Source organism: Lonchura striata, chromosome 8, assembly GCF_046129695.1.
Source record: "Lonchura striata isolate bLonStr1 chromosome 8, bLonStr1.mat, whole genome shotgun sequence".
Classification (NCBI taxonomy): domain Eukaryota; kingdom Metazoa; phylum Chordata; class Aves; order Passeriformes; family Estrildidae; genus Lonchura; species Lonchura striata.
In genome coordinates this window covers 33,553,362-33,578,071 of record NC_134610.1, presented here as the reverse complement: position 1 = coordinate 33,578,071, position 24,710 = coordinate 33,553,362, and the positions used below count along the sequence as shown (strand labels likewise).

Here is a 24,710-nt window from a genome sequence, read left to right as displayed (position 1 = left end):
AACTGTTTTTTCTTGCCAAAGTTGTAGCAGAGGTGCTTAAGTTTAGCTGGGATAAATAACAAAGGTTACCAGAAATGTTAGTGCCCTTTTTGTGACCCTCTTTAATCAGAGAGAGATGCCTGGGCAGTACATGTGGTTAGCTTGCTGAAACAGCCTCTGCATGCCCCACCATACATCCTCTCTGCTTTCTCTAAAGCTTTGACCAGAGGACACTGGGGAAAACATTCCAGGTGCAAGCAGCAGACAGACACCCAAGTGTCTCCCATCAGGGTGAAAGGGGTCTCCTGACCACATGTCCTTGAGTATCCCCAAGTATAATGAAGCCAGCTAGTACTATCACCTATATTTAAGGCTGCAGCTTCTCATGGCCAAAACTTTTCTGTAACTTTTCTGACTTTAATTTTTCAAAATTATTTCCCTGTATAGGGTATCTGACCCAAGCTAATGCTTTTGTTTGAGTTCACTGTTTTAAAGCTTCAGCAAGAACAGGGCAGGCATTCCTAGGAGCTACAGTGGTAAGAAACACATAACTAAACCAAATTAAGAAGAAGGACAGAAGGTAATGACAAAAAGTAAGATGAAAGTATGAAATCAGAGAAAATCATAATGCATACTCACAAAGGCAACTAACCTTAAGGTAGAGAGCAGTTCAGGTTATTTTCATTTCCTGGACTGTCATCCTTTGTCACTGAATTAGTCACCTTGTATGTACCACATCCCTGGCATGGGGTTGTACTAACTACAACTACAGCTTTCCATCAGTTTGCCCAGTTAACATCCGACAAGAACAGAAAGATTTTGCTGCCCTGAAGGAGGAAGGTTTCATATGGTTCTGACAGCAAATAAATGAAAAATTTGAAATTGAATAAATTCCACCTTACTGCAGAGGCTGTCAGCTGAGTGCACCACTCATTTGCAAGCAATAATTAGTTACAGTAAATGAGCTATGTGGAACTGAGGCTCCAGCCAGCATCAACTCCGCCAACCCACTGGACAAAGATGAATGTTAAAATAAGCTAATTAAATTTTCCCTGGCTCAGCAAAAAGATCAATGCTCTTGACAGCCGAGGATTGAGCACGTGGCATCCCAACAGCCCTCTGATGTGCCACCACTGCCACATAAGGCCACACAGCCAGAACACCCAGAGGAACACCCCTCTTGGGAGGGGCAAGGAGACAGAGGCACTCAACAGGGACATTAACAGAAGGATGGAGACACCTGCTACTTGTATGCCAGATGGTCAGATGGCATTTTAACCAAAAACAAACTTGGCTTTTCACTTTCATTATCTAGTCTACCACCATTAAACACGTGTCCCAGTAGTCTGCTGAAGGTCCACTGCAATAAATGTGATTTTAGCCACCAGCAGAATACCCAAAATACCAGACAATCAAAATAGAGATGACAGAAGTGGGCAGCATTTTTGCTGTCCCACAAATTTGCTGGATTCAGGATGTTATCACCATTTCCACCTCTTGCTGGGGATGAGGGAAGAGAAGAAAATGAGATGATTCAAAAGTTCTTCTGCTAGAGAACAGAAGAGACACCCACCCACACAGAGATGCCCACAATTCCACGTTCAGGGCATTTAAACAAAAAGCAAGAAGTTAACATTTAAGTGCCTGGTCAGAATGTGGCACTACATATATCAATGGGGTTTTCCAGTTCCTGAAAGCATTTTCTAATAATCACAGTGCAGAATGTATTAGGAAGGGTTTCTTTTTGGTTTTCATTTCTCCCAAACCATGTTGTTTAAGACAGAAATCCAGAAGAACCTGTCCCAGTAAGGAATTACTTAAAACTGGTGGTGTCTTTAGAAAAGCTCTGTGCTCAGGTGAAGGGACATGCTGGTTTATTGATGCCCTAGAGCCAGGATGGCTGGGGATAGCACTTTGGCTGCTCCAAGTGACACTTTCCACTAGGGACAGGGCAGAAAAAACGAGCTGGTTGTTTCACTCCTAATGAGAAGCTGTGATTAATATCTTCTATCTTGGATATGGAAACCTATATCAGGGCAGGCAAGCTTATCACAATGAAGAAAACTTGAAGTCTTATCCACAAATACAGCCTGGTAAGTGCATTCAGCACATTTTCTTCCACTGAAGTACATCAGTGTTGATGGAGACTAACAAAGGGCTGGACAGCTCTGGGCTGGATGCACTGTGACCTAGCATCAAACAGCCAAGAATCCTGCTCATTCTGGCTCTGCCATTTGTCTGTGGATCAAGCATGCTACTTCCTCTGCTGTATCCAGTAGGGATTGTTTTTTTCTTCTTTTTGGTAAACACTTTGACTTCTACCTACAAAAAACTGATAGAAAAAACCCAATGCGCATATACCTACACATGCACAACAGAGGACTCGGGTTCTTTTATGCACAAGGTACTTGTAACTATTCTTCATTAAAGTTACTCCTACTTCTCTTACAGAACTCTTCAACAGGATTGATAAATTCATGCATTGTACTAATTTTCAAAAATATATGTCTTCTTCAGGAGCTGATTTCCTTTCTCATTTGAGGGTTTGTGTGCGTTCAAATACTTCTGTATGAACTACCCAACAACACACCTGTTCTGCAGAGTCACCTGCAATGAAAATTGTAAGGACATTCTTTTCCTAAGAATAAGTACATAATTACATTCCTTTCCTAAGCTGTTCTACTTGTTCTCCTGAGAGAGGAGCTGTGCTGTTATCCTGATGGGTCAGCCCATCCACCTGAGGCCCTGACTCTGCCTTGCAGGTATCTATTAGCTTCACCAATCTGCCTGCAGAAATGCACATTTAAGGTTATTAACTCTTCAGTCTGGGAGGTTGCCTTTTGCTATACATACACCTCAAGAGCAACATGCATGCTATGATAAAAGCCTAAATTGCCACAAATTACTTTTCAGCATTTAGTGCTTTGCACAACAATGCTGCAAATCGATCCAATCTATTAGTACCAAATCTTTCCCCACAGCTTCTTCCTTTTACACTCCACACTCTCCTCCTCCTTCCTACTTTCCATGTACCCTTATGCTTTTCCATTTGCAGCAGAGGCTTAAAATAACAGACATTTTTCAAAGGGATGCAAAAAAACATTCTGGTTATCTGCAGGGCAGAATTCACTACGCATTTATTATTATTCAGTTTCCAAAGTGCTACGAAATGAAGGTCAAATATATCTGAACTGCAGCTAGAGTTGATGCAGAGGGCAAATGTCTTTAAACCACTTCAGCTAAGGGAGGCAGAGCAGAGGCCAGGTTGTGGTGGTGTACATTACTGACCATCAGCAGAAGCCAGCAGCTTACCATGGCTGTAGACATGGCCTGAAATTCAAGAAGGACTGCAGCAGATGCTGCCTCAACTTGAGAATCAAGACTCCAGAGCCACTCTGACTGAGGAAAAACCTGTACTGAGTTTTTCACCACCAGTTTGAGTTTGCTTTGGGCAGCAGACAACTCAGTCCTTCTCTCACTCCTGGAACATGTTTGCTCTGAAAGACAGTTTAGCATGTTCCCTTTTGACCAAGCTGATTTATAAGAGCTTTAAATGATTCAAGAACAAGCAATGCTGATAGTACCATCACAAATGTATTTATTCCAAAAACTATTGCACTGCATCTGTGTTAAAATGACTGGATTACTCCCAATACTTCTTAATTCCCATTTCTTGTCTGGTGACTCATTTTCACTAAAACCTCCACACCAAATCTTTCAATAGTTAAAAGAAATTTTTAAATCCTGCAATTGTGAAAGGTCTATTTATGGGGAAAATCCTACTGCCAGTCTAAGCAGCTAGCCATGAAGGCAGAGGAAACAAAGCCTGGCTTGGTTATGACTCTGAGGAAGAGACAGGGAAAATGAAAAGCTGTCTCAGCATCCAAGAATCTTAGCTAAGTGAGGCCTGAAATACACAGCAGACAGGAGACACTGTTCAATCATTTATAGAAATCAAGGTCAGCAGTGTCAGCACATTTGGCCTGAGAGGAAACAGTTTCCTGATCCTCCTGATGCAGAAGTAAATTGGCTGCATTAGTGGCAGCCACCAAGTAAGGATTAAAGAATGGAAACAGAGAAGGACAAGGATAGCAAAGGATAAAATGAGCATGCCAATATTTTCACACCTTGTATTCAGCAGCCCAGCTAGAACCCCAAGGGTTTTTTTCAGGAACCTCAGAGACAGACAGCTACATTGGATGAAAAGATATGGTGTCTGGGTTTTACAAATGGTGTTTCTAATAGTTTATCTGATTTTGTAACTAGCAGGGAAGGAAATCGTTCTGATGACAATTACCACTGAGACATTTTGTTGGCACAGAGCTGTCATTAACCCTCCATTTCTCTTAACCACAACTTACGTCCCCTGTCGTTACTGAAGATAGGTCTGGGGGCTGTTTTTCTGGTCTTGTCAAGTTGAATTTTAATACATGCTGCTTGAAAGATATACCACCTGCTATTTTATATCTATAATTTATTGTATAATGAGTTCCTATAAATTCTAATGATAGCTTAAGAGACTTCCAAGATGGATTGCTAGCCTGGATTTTTTTCTCAGTTTGTCAGCAAAGCAGAGAGAGTCCCCGAGTTCATCTTGTCACTCACTTGGGTCACAGATCAGCCATCTTCCTCCACTGAAGGATCTTTTCTCCAGAAAAAAGGCTGTCTGCTAATGAAGATGTACTACAGCCTTTGCATTTACTTTAGGAGGCCCCAGCTATTTCAGACATCCATGAAATGGTTCTATGAGCACAAGCTGTATCTTCACATGCTGGAGAGGAAAAGTTCACTAGAGATTCTGGACAGGGACTGTCTACTAGGCATTTAGTGAAACAGAAACCACCAACCCTACAAGCTAGTATCCAAAAGACTTATTTAAGATCCAGGACTGAGAAATCTTCCTCCTATTAGGGACATGCCATTCTCACCTCAATATCACACACATAGAAGATATGTTGATACATTTTCATACTTTGGTCCAGCACCACAAAAAGGAGCTCCCACTGGAAGATGGAGACTTTTACATTTAAGACATTTCCCCTACCTCTCAGAGCCAAGACAATGAAACTACTAAGAAGTTTTAAGAAATTATTACAATGGTTTTTTTAAGTGAACAGCAAAAAAAAAAAAAAAAAAAAAAGAATAACCTACTTCAAAATACAGGTATTGTATTATATGCATCTTATTAAACTCTTCTTTTCACCTGTCTTTGGACTAACAGCACTTTCTACAAGACTCCTAGCCCTGAGTTAGCTCATGGATGCAAATCCAAGAGTGTGTGTTGAAATCAGGCAGTTCCCAGGCAGAGCTCATGCAACGAATAAAGCCAGGACGTGCCAAGATTGCAAAGGGCTTTCACTCATGAGTGACAGACACAATCAACAGAGAAAATCAGCCACTGCCTTTCATCTCCTTACAAACACTTTGACAGCCAAGCCAGTGTAAACCAGCAAGTATAAGAGTCTTTCCCTCAGTCATCACAGTAATTCAGAGGGAGGAAAAGGCAGGGAGGAGAGCACAGAAGAAGAGGACCTGAGGAGCTGGGATGAAGTGTCAGGACAAAGCGTCACAATGAGACTGACAGCTGGCCACAGCCCCTTCAGCTCTGCTAAGCTTGGATTTAAGGATGATGCTGCACAACTGGACAAGCCTGGCAGGAGCACACACACACAGACTGGCTTCAGGTCTATGCTGCCCCACTCCAGGGACACACTTCAACTCAGCAGCCCTCAGTGAGGGCATTACCTCAGTGCTGCTGTTCAGCCCCTCCTCCCAGAGCTCTAGGACACACAGAAGAAAGCAGTATATGTGTGCTAAGCTTGTTGCTTTGGCTTCCAGGCTCTCTTGTCCAAAACTAAACGTGTGTTTCCTTTCCCTACAGCATCCAGGACTGTAATACAGCTATAGCCCATGCACAGGGTGGAGGTGAACAGACAAGGCAGACAAAACAACCATCTTCTAGAGGACTGAACAGGAGCCTTTTGCCTTACTGACAGTGCTGGAGCAAGTCTTATGCCAGTGAGAAATTAAGGACATGAGCATATGAAACAGGGTAAGAAAGCAAGAACTGGTTTGGGTCCATCCTCCTGCTTGAGTATTGTTTTTTGACACGCCAGTTCTGTTTATTCTGAAGATTTTCCTTTCCAGGCAGATTGAAAATTTCTTCAATATATCCTATAACCCAAGAGTCAACTTGGTATATCAGAGGTGTGATGGAAATACAAACTAAGATACAATAAAATATATAACTTTTTCTGGCTGGGGATGAGTTTATGTTTATTCTTTTCATGCATGTGATATTATAAAATTTAAGGGTGTCAATAAAACTTCAGATGATTCTCTTGAAAAAGTAAAAATCCCCTTTGACAGGATTGTAGACTGAGAGACTTTCTGTGGGTATCAAAGCAGGTTGCTGTCTGAGACAGAACCAAAACCCAGGACTCTCAGCTCTTGTACCTAATAACATTGAACATACACTCCCAGCACAGCCATGATGTAACAACAGTGTGTAGCTCTATGATCCTGTAGTAACCAAGTGCAGCCTTTTCCCAGCGTGTGCCAGTGAAAATGATGGCAAGAGAATAGCAAAGGTCCAGGATGCATGGCTGCTCTGGGACTGCAGGGGGAAGCCACGTTAGCCTATGGCTAGTACATGGGTTTCTGTAATCAGCTGGCTCTCTGTTATCTCTAATCCTAAATGCACTGAAGTTAACTTTGAGGAGTCAAGAGCAAGATGTGCAGTACCCTGGAAACTGAGTTTAAACTGAAGATTTTTGCACTGATATGGATGTCCTTGAGATTAGAAGCTCAAAGCACCATATTAAGTGAGGAGGGCACACAGAACACATTTGCTAGAACACATCCTCAAAGACACAGCTCCAATGTCATGGCTTATGTGCCACCAGAAGCCTCCAAGATAAAGACAATTGGCATAAAAACATTGTCTGAAGACCTCCACCTGGGAGCAAGCATGACAGGGGATGCAGTACAGGTTAGCCAGTGTTCCCCACCTTTTTAAATAAATTTTTGTACCATAATTTCTGCTTTTTCCTTTTCTCTAGTTTAGTATTACAACCAAGCAGTATTGTTGCAGTACTGACCCCGTCCTATAGCACATTCTGGAAGTTTTAGTGGCACTGTTTTGGAAAGAACCACAGGATGATATGAGCTTTGCTCAGGATGACACTGAAAAGCCCATTTAACACATATTCCTGTAATACATGTACTTCCTTTACACAATACAACTGCTGAGCACAATCTCCCAGAGGCTTTAAACCTGTTATTTCTCAAGTCACCTCTAAACCACTTATCTCCATTAGCAATCTGGAGTGCACAACTTACTTGTCACAGGGTGAAGGGGAATTAACCAAAGCACCCTTTCAATAGTTGAAAACAGGAAGCTTTTTGCTTACTTTTTTGGAGATTTTCCAGACATCCCCTGTCATCATTTCCTCCAGGCCTGAAGGTCTGCACCTTGAGCTCCTAGAAATGCCCACCACTATTGTAAATGCAGGCAAACCCAATGGGAAGAAATTATGTCTGACTCAATTCAGAAGGCTGAATGATTTCTTTATTATAACTATGCTAAAATACATTAATATACTAATTAATATAAATTAATAATAATAATTAATATAAAAAGGAAGATATTAAAACTACATAGTACTTTCTCTTACCTCTGTACCTCTAACATAACTCGTGACCCTCTCTTGAGGGTCCACAGGTGGGTTGGATTGGCCATCAGGCTCAAACAATCCTCACCAGAATCCAATCAAGCACTCACTCCAGGTAAACAATTCTTCAAACACATTCCACATGGGAAAAACAAGGAGCAGAAGTAGAAATTGTTTTCTCTTTCATTTCTCTCTGTGCACCTCTGTGAAAAATCCTGACAGGGAGAGAAATGTGCTTGCCATACACCACCACTCACAGCAAATCCAAGCTACATCTGAAACAGCATCACTTGATTTTCTGCTCAACCAAAGCCAATGCTCACAAAAGCAGAGTGTCTCTCCCAGGCTGGGAACTGTTGAAGCAACTACACCTGCCACAAAATTCCTCTTAGCATGCATCCTGCTTTATGGAAAAACTAGTAACCTGCTGATGACTAATGCAAATAAGCAATGCTCCATGCCAGAGACAATGTGATACCGCAATCAGCTTTCACTTGGGAGATGAGTTAGCTGTAAGGACTCTCCCCAGTAATGTATGTATTCAAAACACCTGTTTATTTGAAAATTATGTAGTTCCTGGGAAACCAAATGTTCTGTATTTAATATCTTAAGCTAAAACTCATAAAAGCCCAATTCAGCAGGATGTGTATTACTAAGAAATAGGGCTAGCTGAGGTCAAGCTGAGGCCAGAGTGCCCATAAAGAATACACACTTCTGTGTCCTCATTGAAGTTTAGGGTTTTAGAAAAATAGGAATGTTTTTCTTTTACAGCACTCATTTCAGAGAGTTTTGTTTACTTTAATAAAATACCCCACATCTTTCACAAAGTTTAAAATAACTAGAAGCTGCCAGAAGTGGAAAACCACTATGTTGTGAGTTCAAGAGGAACTGTTGTGCTTTTTTTCCCCACCACATACTTAAAAAATAACACAAACTCCTAACTACTTTTATTATAAGTCAGAAGCTGTGTGGAGCTTCCTGCAGCAGCTCAATGGCTCAAAATCAGACAAACTCACCGGGAACACTGATAGCCAGCACTGCAGGAGGCACAGATTGTATTTCCAGCCAAAATGCTCCTCCTCCTAATTTTCTTTTTGCCTTTCTCTGATAATTCTCTTCATTTATTAGCAGTTCTCAAGTGTGTTCCATTTTAATTTGTTTTTTATTAAGCAAGCAGGCAAGGCTAAGAAGATGAGAAAACATGGAGTAACACAATAGAAAGCATTAAGATGCCTTATTTGCTCCCCCAAAAGAACCACATGGTGCAACTAAAAACACTTAGCAAGTGGAAGCCAACAAGAAAAGCTGAACAAATACAGATTCCTAACTTCTTGAAACTAAATCCCTGTAAAGAAAATTACTATTCTCTCTTAGCACCACATGCTTCTGATTGCATCAAAACACATTAAATAAAAATGCTTTACCCCTAAGTGGACCAATCTTGGGAAATTATTTACATGGTGAAAAGCTGTACTCCACTTGCTGGAGATTACCAGTACCAGGCTGAATCAGTAACTCACAGTGCCATGCTTTCTCCAAAAAGACCAACACTGATTGCAACACATTTATGAAGATAGAACTAGTAAAAAATAGTGTTTTGACCTTAAGATTATGGAATTTATGCATTGCAACAGAGCCATTAACACCTGTTGGAACAATTTTCAAAATAAGTATTCTATTCCCTAATTCACATAACAAATTTGCCTCTTTTTTAGAGCCAACATGTAAAACTTGTGGACCTTTGAAAGCAGAAGGCCATTACTCAAAAGCACTAAAGAGCTTCCTTAAAACACTGTGCTCTGTTACAGAAATACCTTAATAAAGATTAAGGAAAGTGCCTGGAATCAAAGATTATTGACCCATTTGAGCACAAGAGCTGCAACCTTCTGTAACAAAGGATTTGGGATACTTTAGTACAATGGTGAGTCACACATAATGGGAAGACTTAATATAAAACTCAGTTATATGGAGACCAGCAATTTTGCCCCCATGGGAGATATTTTTTTCACATTCCAACTCCACACTTTCAATTCACACATTTGAAAATGGTTTCCAAGATCTGGAGAAAATATTACATTGCTCTTTAAAGTAAAAATTTGTTTAAAAACATTTGTGGACAGCAACAAACACAGTAAGGAGAATCTCAATTTCTGCACTGATGCATTTGCTAAGAAAATTCATGCTTTCTATTTTGAGGCTATTACAATTTATAATCCCACTCTATAGCTCAAAAATTATTTCCATAAATGTAAAGACATAATAGATCTCCCTAAAAGAAGAGGATGATCACCCTGCCTAACATGATGCCAGAAGTAAAGGTTTTACTTTCAGCTCCAGAACAGTCCCACCCTTTACATCACGTGCAGGAGGATGTGACAACTCTCGCAGTTCTCGGTCCAAAGCTCAGGGGTAGATCCTGGGTGAGCACCTGTCAGGCAATGAGCTCTGCTAGGGCAAACTTCTGTGCTAGAGAAACATAAGCAAGTTGTGTGATGCATCAAAACCTTCTCAGCCAAGAGGAACAGCAAATTTCCATGCTGCTGTGCAAAGGCAGAAAGCTCCATATGCTCCCAGAGCTGAAAGAGGCAGCTTTTCCTGCACTCATCAAAGGTACCACCAGCTCCCAGCAACAAATTAGCCAGGCAGTGGCTGCCAGATGCTACAGCCAGAGATTTCCCTTTGTTGAGAGCACAGAGACCTACAGTGCTGGAGAACCACTGCTGGAGTCAGTTCATACAGTCCTATGCAGACTGAGCCCCATCTCACTTATGGGATCAGCCCTGTGGTGCACCTTATGGAGCCAAACCTACCCACCTGTTTCTAGCTGCCTTTTTGTACCTCAGCACCAGGGACTGAGGCACCCCAACTCTGAGAAAAGGGCTTTCCTTTCAACCACAGGGCCTGAAAGACTTCATCTTTTCAGCAGACTGCCTCTGAGTTCTGTATCCCACAGCTCTATCAGCTCTAAAATGTTGGAGCCAAGTCCAGAGGGACACCAAGTGATTAGAGGGCTGAAGCACCTCTCCCATGAGGAAAGGCTGAAAGAATTGGGATTGTTAGCCTTGAAAAGAGAAGGCTTTGGGATGACCTAATTGCAGTACCTGAAGGAAGCCAATAAGAAAGACTATCTATAAGAGCATCAAGCGACAGAAAAGTAGGAATGGCTTCACACTAACAGAGAAGAGGCTTAGACTGGATATTAGGAACAAATTCCTTTAATTGGGAAGGTGGTGAGGCACTGGAACAGGGAAGTTGTTGATGCCCCATCCCTGGAAGAGTTCAAGGCCAGGCTGGACAGGACTTGGAGCAACCTGGTCTAGCAGAAGAAGTCCCTGCCCACGGCAGAGGGAGTTGGAACTTTTCTTCTTCTCTTTAAGTTCCCTTCCAACCCAGTCTGTGATTCTATGGTTCTAATCAGCAGAGCACAGACCAACAACATTGTAGGATCTGGTTCTACTTAGTTCTAGTTTATACCCAAATGCCAAGTACATCCTTAACACATGCAGGCTGCGGCTGACAGTGGCATCCCTTAAAAGTAGGCAGTGCCCATACTGAGGAAAAGTATTGATCCTTGAACAGTTCATATCCAAATATAGACAAACAGAAGAGATATAAGGAAACCCCTGTTGTTCCTGTGTACCTGTATTTATGATGCAGAGTCTCTCTGTAATAATCAAACAATTTGTCCTTCAGCATCAGTGCAGAATATGCTTACATGCAAGTTACACAACAGGAGAGTTATCTATGTTTGCTCTTCCATAACCTGATTCCCATTCCCCAGCTGTTCCATTATTGCCTGCCTCCTGCCTCTGATTTTTGAGTATTTTAAGTGGAATCATTTTCAGAAATAGTTAAGAACTGTGTTGTACTGTGCTATTGTGTCATTTTTTTTTAAAGATTACGAATTGAGGCTAAGCAAGATAAAAGGCCTTGCATAAAAACATGCACAGGCTCTATGGTACATCAGGAAAGCACATCCAAAATTTTTGGAGTTTCAATCCAAGCTCTAGTGACAGAATCATTGCTCCTGCTTAGCTTAGGGCTGCAGTCTTTATATGCAGTAAACAGATCATATGGGCCATAGGCTTGAAGTTTATCTTAAGCTCCTTTAAAAGCACCACTCATTATTCAAAGGAAAACGTGTGACCTTTGTGACATCTCTCTGGAAGGAGCTTTCAAGTCTGCTGCTCTGAGATGATTAGAAGACATGGTATTTTGGATGCAAACTAAGAAATCCCAGTGCTTTGCTGCTTCTTATTCTAAGGCATTAAGAAACAAATTTCTCTGGGTTTTGTAGGAATTGGGGAATACATGAAAACAGGAAATGAGCAATGGAGTGGCAAGGAGCTTTTCTATCTCCTCCTTCCACATCTCGTTTCAAATGCTGAAGGACACTCTTCAGTTCCATTTTGAACAGAAAACATGGACTGGAGAATAAAGGAGACAACAGCCAAACTAGAGGCATGGAAGGAATGGAAACCTTGCCCAGTTACCTATTACAAATGGACAGCCACTCCTTATTCCACCTTTCCTTCTGGGCACACACTAAGGAATTTTGCTGAACAGCACCTTCTCCACCAGAAAGAAAGCATACTGCTGCCTCATGGCACTGGCCATGGCATGGTAAATTTTCTCTTTCCTGCTGGATGAGGACCCAGCTGGGTAAGGAGGGACAATGTCAGGTGACAAACACCCTGCACACATCCTCCCTCCTCTGGGAGACAGTCTCCTCAGTTCTAAGTGTGTTTGAGGAAAATGCTCTAAGATGACAGGAACAGGACTGGGTTTGAGCTTCCAAAGAAAGGGTAATTCCCTATCAGTGATGACATCACTGGATATAGAAGAATACAACTGTACCCTATTAATATAACTACACCTTTAACTTGCACTTCTCTGTGCTCACCTGGCCAGTGCTCTCTCTCATCCTCAAGAGGTATACTGTTACCTGGCTCGGCTCAAAACAAGCACACTGACCTAAATGGCACAACTCTAGACTCCATCAGATGAGAGCGTGGCCTTAAACCATAGTCAGTTCTACCAGTTTAGGTAGAACTCAAAATCTGATCACCAGTACAATACTTGTATAAAGCAACAGAACTGTCAGTACACCTGGAAACTAAAAGGTACCTGAACTGAGTCTCCTTGAGGAAAATCAGAAAGTATTGCTCTTTATTAAAGTTTCATTCATTCAAGCCCCTTGCATCCACATGTTTAGTGCCAATTTTCTTGTAGCCTCTTAATACTGAGCTGGACCATTTCCCAGAAAACATATGCCATGTGAAGTAGCTCACCCCTACAAACTAATTAAAACAGTTTTTGAAATTAATTGCCTCTTGGCTGAGAGCATATTTTTTGAAAGCTGTATTTTGCTCTCCTTATTGATTGTCATGGTCTTCTATGCAAGACCCCAGTCATGGTGGTGTTAACCCAAAATTGCTTGAGGGAATCTACAGTCTTCCTCTTTTGGCCAAAGAGCCCACAGGCATGTTCTCCAAGCTGTGCCACATCCCAGTTCAATGATGGGCATATTGGGAGACAAGAATCAAGGCTGAGACAGAGAAGTTGAAAGGCTTCCTACCAAGTGTAGTCTGACTTACAAAGGCAGAACTACAACATGGTACTCTTCACTCAGGGAAAAAAAAAAGAAGGCATTTGATAGGAGAAGCTGCCACATTACCTAAAATGCGTGTCTGAATTCTGTAGAGACACATGGTGTCCCAGCAACAGGCTCCACCAGAAGTAAACACGGACACAACTCATCCTGAACACATGTGACAGCAGGGCCATAAAGTCTGTGAAACTAAAGCCAGAATGAATCCCCTGTAACCCAGTATATGGTGCTCAGTGTCACAAAATAAATAATCAATTTGCCTCAATTATGCTACATCCTCCCGCTGTCACACAACCTCTGCTTGGCAACTGTGCAGTATCAGTAACTAGTGGATACAGTTTTGCCATATTCTGGTATCTCAGTGGCTCGCTCTGTAAAGGTAGCCAGGGTATTTTCAATTCAGATGGATAAACGAGATGCTATGTTTTACTCATCACGTCACCAGTAACAGCTCAGAAAGATCAAGAGGATTTAACCAATTAGCCCAAACCTCAACAAAAGTGAAACAAAAAAATGCCAAAAAAAAAACCAAGCACATTCTTGGAATAAAGGTAACAGTTTAAAGCAAGAAAAGAACACTACAAAGCAATTTACTGTATTTATAAAGTAATAAATAAAGACACTGTAATAAAGTCATGTATATTAATAAAGATTATGTAATAAAGACACTGTAATATAAGGATTAAAAATGTAAAAAATGTATAAATAAAGTTCAAAATAATATTACAAAACAATTTACTGTGTTTATATGCAATAAATACAAGTGTAATACACTTGTAATACATTTGTTTCAGCTCTTTTCAGTTGTTAACAGCCTGTGAAGAAGCAGTCTTGCTAACACTACTCCACAAGGCTATTTAATGCTAGGAGACTAATGGGTCCTTAGATGCCTTCAGGGGTTGGAAGAGGGGACCTATTCTTTTGGATAAACTGCATGTTGTGAATTACTTGTTCCAATCTTGTTATTCATAGAGAAAAGAAGGCAACTATTTAAAATAAACAACCCACCCCAATCTTGCCAGTTACAGGAAAAAAAAAAACACTTTGCAAAAGATATTTTACTACTGGAACTAAAAACTGAACTACACTATACAAGAGGCAAAACCTTGCATGGTGAGGGCTAGTATGTGTTTTGGCTTCCAGAGGTGATAAACTAAGAGCCAGCAGGGCACAAAAAGCCTATTTCCTACTGCAGCACACGTGCACACAAACAGTAACTGCCTTTAAAAACAACCTATGGCCTTACCTCTGAAAATGAGATGTGCATCCCTACTAGAAGTCTTTTCCATAACATTACTCTCTCCTATGGATCATTAAAAGTACCAACTCACGGAAAATCATTTCCTAAAGTGACACAGGCAATTTAACAGGAAACCATCCTCAAGTGGCAATAGCTAAACGAAGTGAGAGGGGGAAACATTCACTGTGGCCTGCCCTACAAATGCTCAAAACTTGCACCCAGTTTTCAGCCTTCCCCCAAGAGCTGAAAAGGTGCCCAAATGGCAAATAATAATTTCTAACACATTAGGAAATACTGAAACACACATAAGGAAGCTTAAAGCCATCCTCAAAATCTACACCATTTTGACTGCATATGCTTTAAATGCACCATTTGCAACCAGTCAATAAAACCATAAAAATTTGTTTGAATAGAAAAATGAAAGCACTGAAGTTTATATTTAAGTTTTAGGTTGAGCCAGACAGCCATGTTTTGCTATTAAACCACTTAAAAGTAACAATTTATTTTAAAGGGCCTTTTTGGTATTTCCCCCCACCATTCTCACCTTTAACATTCAGCCAGATCCATCACAATTAGTAAGCATTTGTTATAATGATGTAAAAAAGCATCTTAATTTGTATACATAAAGCACACACTCAAACACCTCATTCACACCCAACTGCACCTTAGCTATACCTTAGCTGATTAATAATGTATGGGTCATTATACTGATTTACTCCATTGAAGATGATCAACCAAGGAACAGACATCCCCAGCAAAATGCCGAGAGCTTTTCAGATGTAAGGGTTGTATTAAAATAATATCTGTGGCAGTCATGAGCACTCTAGAGGAAATGGCAGTTTGGAAACTAAAGCAAGCCAAAGCTCTCCTACCTCCATTTAAATGAATAATTAGAAGGTGAATTTTAGTCGTTAATATTAAACAATAGATTGTCCCATCCTGACAACATTATTAACGTCACTTTTCAGCATAATGTCAGCCTCTGGCAGAAGACTCTACGGTGACAATTCCAATTAGCTTTCCTCATCTTTATCTCACCTGTCACCTGTTAAAAGATGCATGTTTACTCCATCTTCTCCATGAAGAAGGCTGACTGCAGCTGAGGTGAAGTGGTGCCATAAGTCAAGCAGGTCATGCCACCTAAGCTCCACTTGTACAAGTCACTGTGGATGCTGCTTGAGCTGGCATCTGACATGCCTTCCTCCCCAGCTGCCTTGTGCCCTGCAGACAGCCTGCCTCTCCTTCCCTCAGCAGTGGGAGAGGACCCTAAGGGCCATTGTCTCCACCTGCAAACCTCAGCAGAAAACACCCCCACAGCAAGAGCAGCCCTTCTCATGCCAGTACCTAAATTTGCCCTGTGCACTCTCTTTATGATCAAAGCAGGCCCTTAGGGGATCAATCCAAAACCCACTGAAGCTGATGAAAGTTTTCACCGGAGTTTCAGCAGGCTTTGAACCATCTTCTCTTGGCAGCATCCCACACTTCTCACAAGTAACACAGAGAGAAAAGGGGGAGAATCTGCTTTATGCAATCCTGTGTTCCCCTGCCCTTAACAAAAGGGTGGTCAGAAGGATCGTTCTGTTTCATCAGGAGTGTTTAGGACCCCAGAGGTGGTTTCAGAAAAGGGTGGTCAGAAGGATCATTCTGTTACATCAGGAGTGTTTAGGACCCCAGAGGTGGTTTCAGAAGTCCATCCCAAGCTGGTTTGCAGCTGTGCACAGTGCAATAACAGCTACCAGCTGAAGAGACACAGTGAGAACGTGGGATATGTCCTCACAGAAAGCATCTGCTTCCATCCTGAATGATGCTCTCATGCAGAGGCAGTTGTTGCTGAATATTTGAACACCACCTCCAGTCTCTACCCCTTTGCCAGGGAGTGAGTTCTCTCCCAAAAAGTAACTTGTGTCAAACCTGAAACTACATAAAGCATCATACCCTAGTGATATTGTTGGAATCCTGGATGCTGAGAATTTTAAACTTTCTGTGCTGAAAAACAGACTTGCAAGACAGCACTGCTTTTGACCTTAGGCTGTAGAGGAAACTTCCAAAATTGATTAATAGCACTGGGATTACAGGTGTGTTGGTTGAAGTTTGTTAGAAGTGTATAATATCACAAGGTGAAAAACTTAGAGTTTGGGGTTTTAGAATATACACATAAATATGAAGCAAGATGGAGGTTTTAGGGCAAAAGCAGGTTATTCTTTTTCACCTTCTTCTTCCTTTTTCTTCATGGGTTTGGGTGATGTTTTGTAATTGGGCAGAAAAGTCCACACTGAGGACTTTGAGGGGTCAGTTATTGGGTTAAAATGGAAAATAATCTAGGTGTCATTTCTTAATTGGATAGTTTAGTTTTAAAAGACCTTGTAACAAGAGATAGTTGGTCATTTTGTGCCTTGCTAATGAAGGCTGCAGAACTCATGGCTGTGGGGCTGTTTCACTGATAAGAAACAATAAACACCTGAGTCTGAACATGAAACACCCTCTCAAGTGCCTTCAATCCTGACCTCAAGAGAGGTAGAAAAAGCAAGGAGAGAACCCACATGATACGATACCACATAGGTGTCACAAAACATCAAAAATCTCTACAGACCTAAGAGCCAGACTGACTGAGAAGGGATGTGGTCCCAGAGTGAAGAAATCTTCAGTCTTTCTTGGGCATACCACAAAGAAAGTGCACACTTGTTTAATTATCCACAGCCCCTTAATACACCAATGGGTGGAATGGTGCAGGTAAGAGATGACTGAACACAAACACACACACGCTTATGGCAAGATTAGTTGTTTTGAAAAAGGGCAAGGTGAAAGTAATATATTAAAGTGCTAGGATCAGTTGTTAGATCTCAAATTTGTGACAGGGTGTAGAGAAAAGTAATAGGAAATTCATTGCCCTGAGCATTTCTCTTTTTGTGGCCTTCAGTGTCAACAACTGGAAGTTTGATGTAACACATGAACAGGAGTTTCATATAACATATGCTGCACAGTGAACCGTAGGCCCTAACAGCAAATTTTGCATATGATGACTTTCAAGCAGTTAGAATGTTAATTTCTGGTGTTTTAAATACCAAAATAAAAGCATTTGCCATTTGTGCTTATACAAGCAAATGCTAGGCTAGTGCCCAGCCATGCTCCAGACCACAGGGTTTTGTTTGCTGCAAAAACCAAAGCACTATCATTTAGCTCTTTGCACTTGCCCCATCCACAGCACATTCTAACAGCAATGCCTTCAACTTGTGAATGCTTTTGCATGATCTAGGTCCCCTGCTAAGTGACTGACCTAGTCACCCCATTTTTAAGGGAATATAAGATATATACAGGCTTTAAATAACTACACAAATTCTTGTAGCTTAGGCATCTACCTCATGGCATCCAGAAACATGTTTCCCACACGTTTTCTAGCTAAGAAAAAGTAATGTAGTCTGGTGTTAGAGTAGGAATTAAATAACTCATCCCAAATTACAGAGAAATCAGTGGAAGATCTAGCAGAAAACTGTCTTCATGCAAGCAACTTTATCTACCAGCTTCTAGAGAACCCAAGTACTGTAGAGTTGCCCCATCACATAAAGTGCAATTTTGTTGTGTGTCAGTGTCCCCACACATTTCCCAGCTCTCACATTGTTTTGTTCAGTGTCTAACCATCTACAGTTACTGACATTTTCTTTTACAATGGCCAAAACACCGTGTAGTTGCTCCTTAGTTTTGCTTAAGTGACAATGCAGCAACCCCAGAGTTGCTCCCATCCTAAATGTAAACAGTGCTCAGGGTGGTTAGGGCAGGAGGAATGAAGGTTTATTTTCTACAAATTGTTACTCACTGCAACAGAACAATACGAAAACCACACAGGTGGCCAGTTCCAACAGGAATTCAAAACAGAATAGGATCTTTCTATTCCCCTTCTCTCTTTGCCACTTTGCTTTTTGTTTGATTAGGCAGCTTTTTTCAAGTTTTGGCTTAAGTTTTGCAGATAGATGCTTTCCCTCCAAACAGCAAGGGAGTAGCTTTGACCACAAGCACCCAAAAGGAAATATTCTCTTGGCCATTCCCTTGCTGATATTGTCAGGCACAGCACTCCATAACAATAACCCCTTTAGGATATATTAAGACATATTCATGCAGTGCTTACTAGGGCACTTGAAACTTTTTGTAGAAGCTCAACACATCTCAATGAGACAGAGACTAGAAATGGGCAAAAGGAGACCAATACATTTCTGCAAAGACCTTAAAATTCAATTGTCTATTAACTCACTCACGTACCAACCACCTCCCAACCCACCTCTGGTGAGGGACGCAAGGTCCTGAGAGTGTTGGCATATTCCACATCCTGGAGGGCTCACTCCTCCCTCTCACCCTGTCAGCACAGAAACCTGTGTAGGGTTTTGCTATAGAAAGAGCTAGGACTCCTTTCAATTTTTAGTTCACAGATGTGCACTGGAAAGTGACAGTGTTGAGCACCCAAAGACAATCCAATCATCTCTGCACAGCCACAAGGCTCCCTGCAGCCCTCAGGAACACTTGGACACCTTGATGCATGCAATCTTTTTAAAAGCCTTCATTGCTGATGTTGAGAATGCTCTCAGAGTGACTCCTATTCCCACTCACATGCAGTGCTGCATGTGACTTGATCCAGAGATCCCAAGACCTTCAGTCTGCTCCCTACTGCCATATGGACTTTGGAACCAACCATCAGCACATGAATCACTACCATCTCCTGACAGCAGGTAAGCAGACTGACTGGGATATGAACTGGCACAACAAACCATGTTTACAGTGCATTACACATTTGCCATTACATTTTTATTACTGTTTGCCCACTTGAAAACTCCTTCAAACCTCTTAACTCTTGCTAACAAACTTTTTACAGTGCTCCCCGAAGTATCCTCCACACCCAATACTCATTTTCCTTGAAATCCTGCCTTTTTTTCCCTCCTAATATATTAAAAAAAAAATAATATTAATTTTGTCTTTCAATACTTAATGCTTCAGCTATTGTTTAGATGGCCACTGTCTTCTGTTTAAAGCAAAGCACCCTATTAAAGTGCTGTGATTAATCAGGATTATAAATGCTGCAGTTAGGTCCCTGCTATCAATCACATTTCTTGTGCAGAAAGGCACTCATGCCAAAACAGGGGGGGAAAGGCTCGCTTACCACTATTGTAGTAAGATTATTTTCTGTTAAAAGAAGTGGCAGTCTCTTTATTCACTAATGAATGCAGACTGACCAGCAGTTTAGAGACCTAGTAAGACATGTTAAAGATGATAATAAAACGAAGTTACTGTGTGTGAAATAGGACAGATGGCAGCCACAAAATAGCCATCAAGTCTATTTAAACAGATAAGTAGTTTTCCTATGCCCAGCCCAGCTCTAGACATGCTGATTCAAAGGCTGGCTCTTGTCCCATGGAGCCCTCTAACCTAAAACAGGTGCAGAGGTCATGGGGTTTCCTTCCATGCTTTCATTTAGCAATTCACCCATTCTCTCCATCAAGCACAACATGAGCAGAGCCTGGGACAGATGCTCCTGCCCAGCAGTGATAAGCTATGCCTCTGTGCCTTGCAAACACATGCTTCAGACCCAGGGACAAAACAGCCCAGCTCTGGGAAAGGCAGGGGCACATTGTGTTGGAAATGTGGCAGGCAGCCTGGCAAGCCCAGTGTTTCATTGGGGTTCTGAGACAAGCTGCCATGGACACCAGAGTATAAAAAGAAAAAAAAAAAAAAAAAGCCCATTTCACTTCAGAGGTACAAACTTTCTGCACATACAGGATCAGTGACAGATGCAGGGCAAAAGGATCAGGAAACAGTGTCAGCTAGTGGGCCGCAGTGAATATTGAATGACATGGATCAGTGAAAGACTTAATTCCACTAAGCAGCCAAGGAACTCGGATCCAAATGCCAATTTTTGTTGTGGGGGAGCATTTTACCAAAAGCAAAAGCTGCTGATGAGCCTGACAAACCAACAGCCAGAGACAACCACAAAACTGCAGGGGACACATTGGAGGGGCTGGTGAGAGACACTCAAGAGATTTCTCAGCAAGTTTCTGTGCTGTTCGACAGGCCCTTCCCCTACAGACACTGCAAGTCTGGGGCTTTTAATACTGAAAGGATTACTTCAATCCATAGGGCTTAACCTTCCTACAGCAAACCTGCAGAGACAGTGCCACTGTCTCTGTGCTGGCAGGCAGCCCATCAGGCACAGCCTTTCCAGTCAGCATTTCAGATGTGGCCAGCAGCTTCCTGCAGGAGCTGAGGGTCCCTGCTTCCCACCTCGCTGACACCTGAAACTTCATCTTTAGAGACACCCAGTGAGCTCTGCAAACAGGATTGCTGAGAAATGAAAATGAGTTCTCATAAACACTCATGACTGGAAATCCTCAAAACCCTTTTTAAGCTTTGTCATAATATATGACTTTATCACAGCATATTTTATTATACAACTACTTCTTTTTCTTGATTTAAGGAGAAAGGAGTGAAATGGCAAGGAAGCGTATTAGCATCATAACGTGAATCCAAAGGTGGTGTCAGAGCCTAATAATAAGATAAAGGCTTCAAAAAGTGCTTCATCATTATGACTGCTTAACACCTAAAGAGATTGAAATAGTGCTTTATCATTATTTCTGCCTATCACATTGTCTCTTTAACACCTGAAAACCACATGCAGTATTGAACTGTGAGCAGCCTGCCTTGAGGCCCATAGAAAGGAAGGCAAAACTGGTGCAAAGTGTAGTGTGGTGATGACCTATTCAATGCTTTTTCAAGTAACTTCGAATTTTTTCTAATTTTTCTCTACTTTTCTCTTTGTCTCTCTTACTATTAAATAAAAATATATCTTTTTTTTGGCATCAACATTTAATCTTGTTTGGTTTTAATTCGATTTTGGGAGTATTTTGAACCTTCAAAGTTCTTTCCATTTTTTATACAGAGACTTAAGCTTTTTCTGCTCTTCTATGTTTAAACCTGTCCATAACAGGTGGTAACATATTTCTGACAGAATGTGCATGAACAATTTGGGCCTTTCATTACATTTAGTAAACAATTCAAACAAAAATACATGTGGAAAGGAGATTATCACATCTGGGATTATCCTTCACTGCAAGCCTTGCCTAAGGTTTTTCAAGTCAACAGTTAATTCCATAGTTGCTACTCTAGGCCCAGTAAGAGTATTTTTAAAATTATTTTAACAATTCTAGCTCAGTAACAGTATTTTAGAACACCTAAATAACCTTTCTGCCTGACAAGATAGAAACAATCATCTCCCCTCTGACAGATGTAGAAAGGCAAAAAATCCACACCTTAAAACATCCCAAACAATGGAGTTTTACAAACTGAGTGAAATTCCAGGTGAGTGAAAGAATATACACTATTTTCTTCCCTTCCTGACACCATGGCTTTATATAATTTCTATGTTGTATTTGATTATGCACATATATACACACATATTTGGCTGCAGGAAGAAGTTTATTTATTCCAGGAATTAGGCTGTCCATAGTACTTTACTACAACAGATCTCATAAAAATATTTCTAACTTCAGCACTCCTGCATTGATATTAGATAGAAGAGTTTGTTTTGGTATTTCTCATGCCCATCTGGATACTGCAAAAGGAATTTTGTAGGTCACAACAGTGTTGTTACAAGGGCTATCTGTAATAAAGAGAGCTCCAGAAAATGCAAACACAAACACTAAAAAAATGCAGGTGAACATGCACACAGATGCAATGATTTGACTGTATCCCCCTTTGTACATCTCACTACTTTTCTCCACTGTTAATGACAGATTGGTATTTTAGGGAGGAAATCACAAATATTTTTCAAAACCATTCACCATGGTTGAATACTTATGTTCGGCCTGCTTTGCTCGGATTAACCTTTAACATATGAGGAACAATAACAACAACAAAGTTTTGGGTTGCACAGCCAAGAAGTATTTTGTAGCACAGCTGCAGTCACACCAAATCACAATCCAAAAGGTAACTGAGGTGGCTTTGGCTCTGGAGACATCTCTGAAGCAGAACCACAGTCACCTGCCAAGTTGCCTACAGAGGATATCATAACAGCCCTAATCTTCTGTGCAACCTTTTTCAAACACAGCAGCAGCAATTAGAAGAATTTTTCCTGCACAGATCTCTCTGAGAAAAGAAAAAACCAATATGACCTTCAGCAAAAGGCACAGATGTGGCCTTCACATGTGGTGGAGAACACCACCACCATCACAGGCACAGGAGAAAGAGGAGGCATTTCTCTGGTCATGTGCAGACCCTCCTGCCTAAAGACATCCACGTCCAACTTGTGCAGGCAAACCACAGCAACACAGCTGTGCCTTCTGAGCTGCACCTGGGCTGCCAAGCACCAATGCCCAGGAGCAGGGACTGTTAGATTCAATACACCCTTCTGCTCTGGTTCCCTCCATTCTATATGCTAAGTAAGATTAAACATGCTGCATTTCCTACAGACACACAGAACAGGGAATGACAGCACACGAGAAAAGGTAGGCTCTAGGCTTTGCTCGATCTGTAAATATCATTCTCAGGCAAAAGTTACAGGACAACAACACTGAAAATAACAGGACTGCATCACAACAACAAGCCCACCAAATACTCCCAAGAATGCAACCTAGCCAGTTCCATGAACTAAGGGCCACCCCACAACATTGAACTAACTTGTTTATGAAGATCAAAATCTCTGACTATTCTGCTCTTACACTTACCCACCCACTCCAAGATTTGCAAAACACAACATTTAGGGGACACAGAGTTAATGGGAACAAAGAGGTGTGCATCAGTTCAGATGATAGTGCCAGGCAACTACAGAGAACTCCACTTTTGTTTTGTTTCTTTTGATTTTGTTTCTTTGGGGATTTTTATTCGTTAGTGAGTTCTTTGTGGTTTATAAGCTGTGAGCTGCAATGGATGCCTTACTAGTGTAATGGAGCATGGTCTCCATCTCTTTTGTTGTATAATTAATCACTAAAGTCCTCAAGTTTCCCCCTTGTTACACATACATTGGTATTTAAAGTTTTTAGACACACGAGCTAGCACACAACTGTAAAACTACTTTTAGTAGTTGTATATATTAGTCTGGAATTTACTTTTCCATAATTACTTCCACAAGTGTTTGCTGAAAGACATGTTTATTAATGGACACTAAATACCATGAACCTAAGAGTGAGCTCATTCATTTAAACCCTCAAGGGCATTTGTTCCAGGGAAGGTTGGCACAGTGAGCAGTTCTGCCCATGCCTCACTCTGACCTTACAAGTACTGCTGTTCTTATTATGTAACACCACCACCACAAATAATGGCACCAATTCTTACTTTAGTGACTGGTGATATGCTTAGCTGCACTGCAGCCATACTTCATGGCAACTTTCCAAGAGGAGGACTCAATTCTCCCACAGGCACTGCACATGACCCAAGAGGGAGTTAAACAATAAAGCTTCTGCTCAGGGGGACATCAAGAGCAGCTCTGAGTACAGTGAACCCATAGCAACAGGTGCTGAGCACAAATCTCTGTGGACCCCAGTGGGCTCTGGAAAGAGAGGTTGATCTTTTTTGTATATGCATAGCACTAGGGGATCACAGAATTTAAATCTTAGCTTTCGATCTTTCCTGAGGTCATTCAGCACATGACTGAGGTTCTCAATTTGTAGCTTTTATTTCTATTATGTGTATTAAAAAAAATCAGTTCCATCTTGACTCATTCTTTGGCTTCTAATGTTCTTCAGTTTTATCATCATTTTGCTAAACCCAAGAAAAGATTACTCAAATGTCCTGTCATTTAGAGATTCAGAGACACATGTAGGAGCTGCACACTGGCTCAAGCATTATGAGTAAGGAGCTCACTGCACATTCAACTGCACCTTGTTTCACTGAAAAGTGAAGTATGTGTATTTCCAATTTCCTATAAATTTTTAAAAGACGCAGGACCAACAGTCAGACTACACTTGACTTTGCCAGAAGCCTGGGGAAGCCACTGGAGCAGAATGTCATTGGGTCAGGGATATGTTCTCACTTGAAAGCTGGCCATGAGAGGGGCTGAGCACCTCGAGGGTGGCCAGGATTACACCTGGCTGTAGCTCCAGGATAAAGCCTGGCAGCACAGACTGGCTGGCATACACTGAAATGCAGCAACAACTAAGCCCAAAGTTAATATGCATTCATCAGTACAGGTATAGGTATCACCATCTTGATTCACCACAAATTTGGTTTACATCCT

At 41.3% G+C, this 24,710-nt stretch overlaps 1 protein-coding gene across 43 annotated transcripts in view; it reads right to left on the bottom strand.

Moving 5' to 3' along the window:
* MAP2 (microtubule associated protein 2) overlaps nt 1–24,710 on the bottom strand; it is a 233,372-nt gene that overhangs the window by 104,512 nt on the left and 104,150 nt on the right. The gene's annotated exons all lie outside the window — the stretch shown is intronic.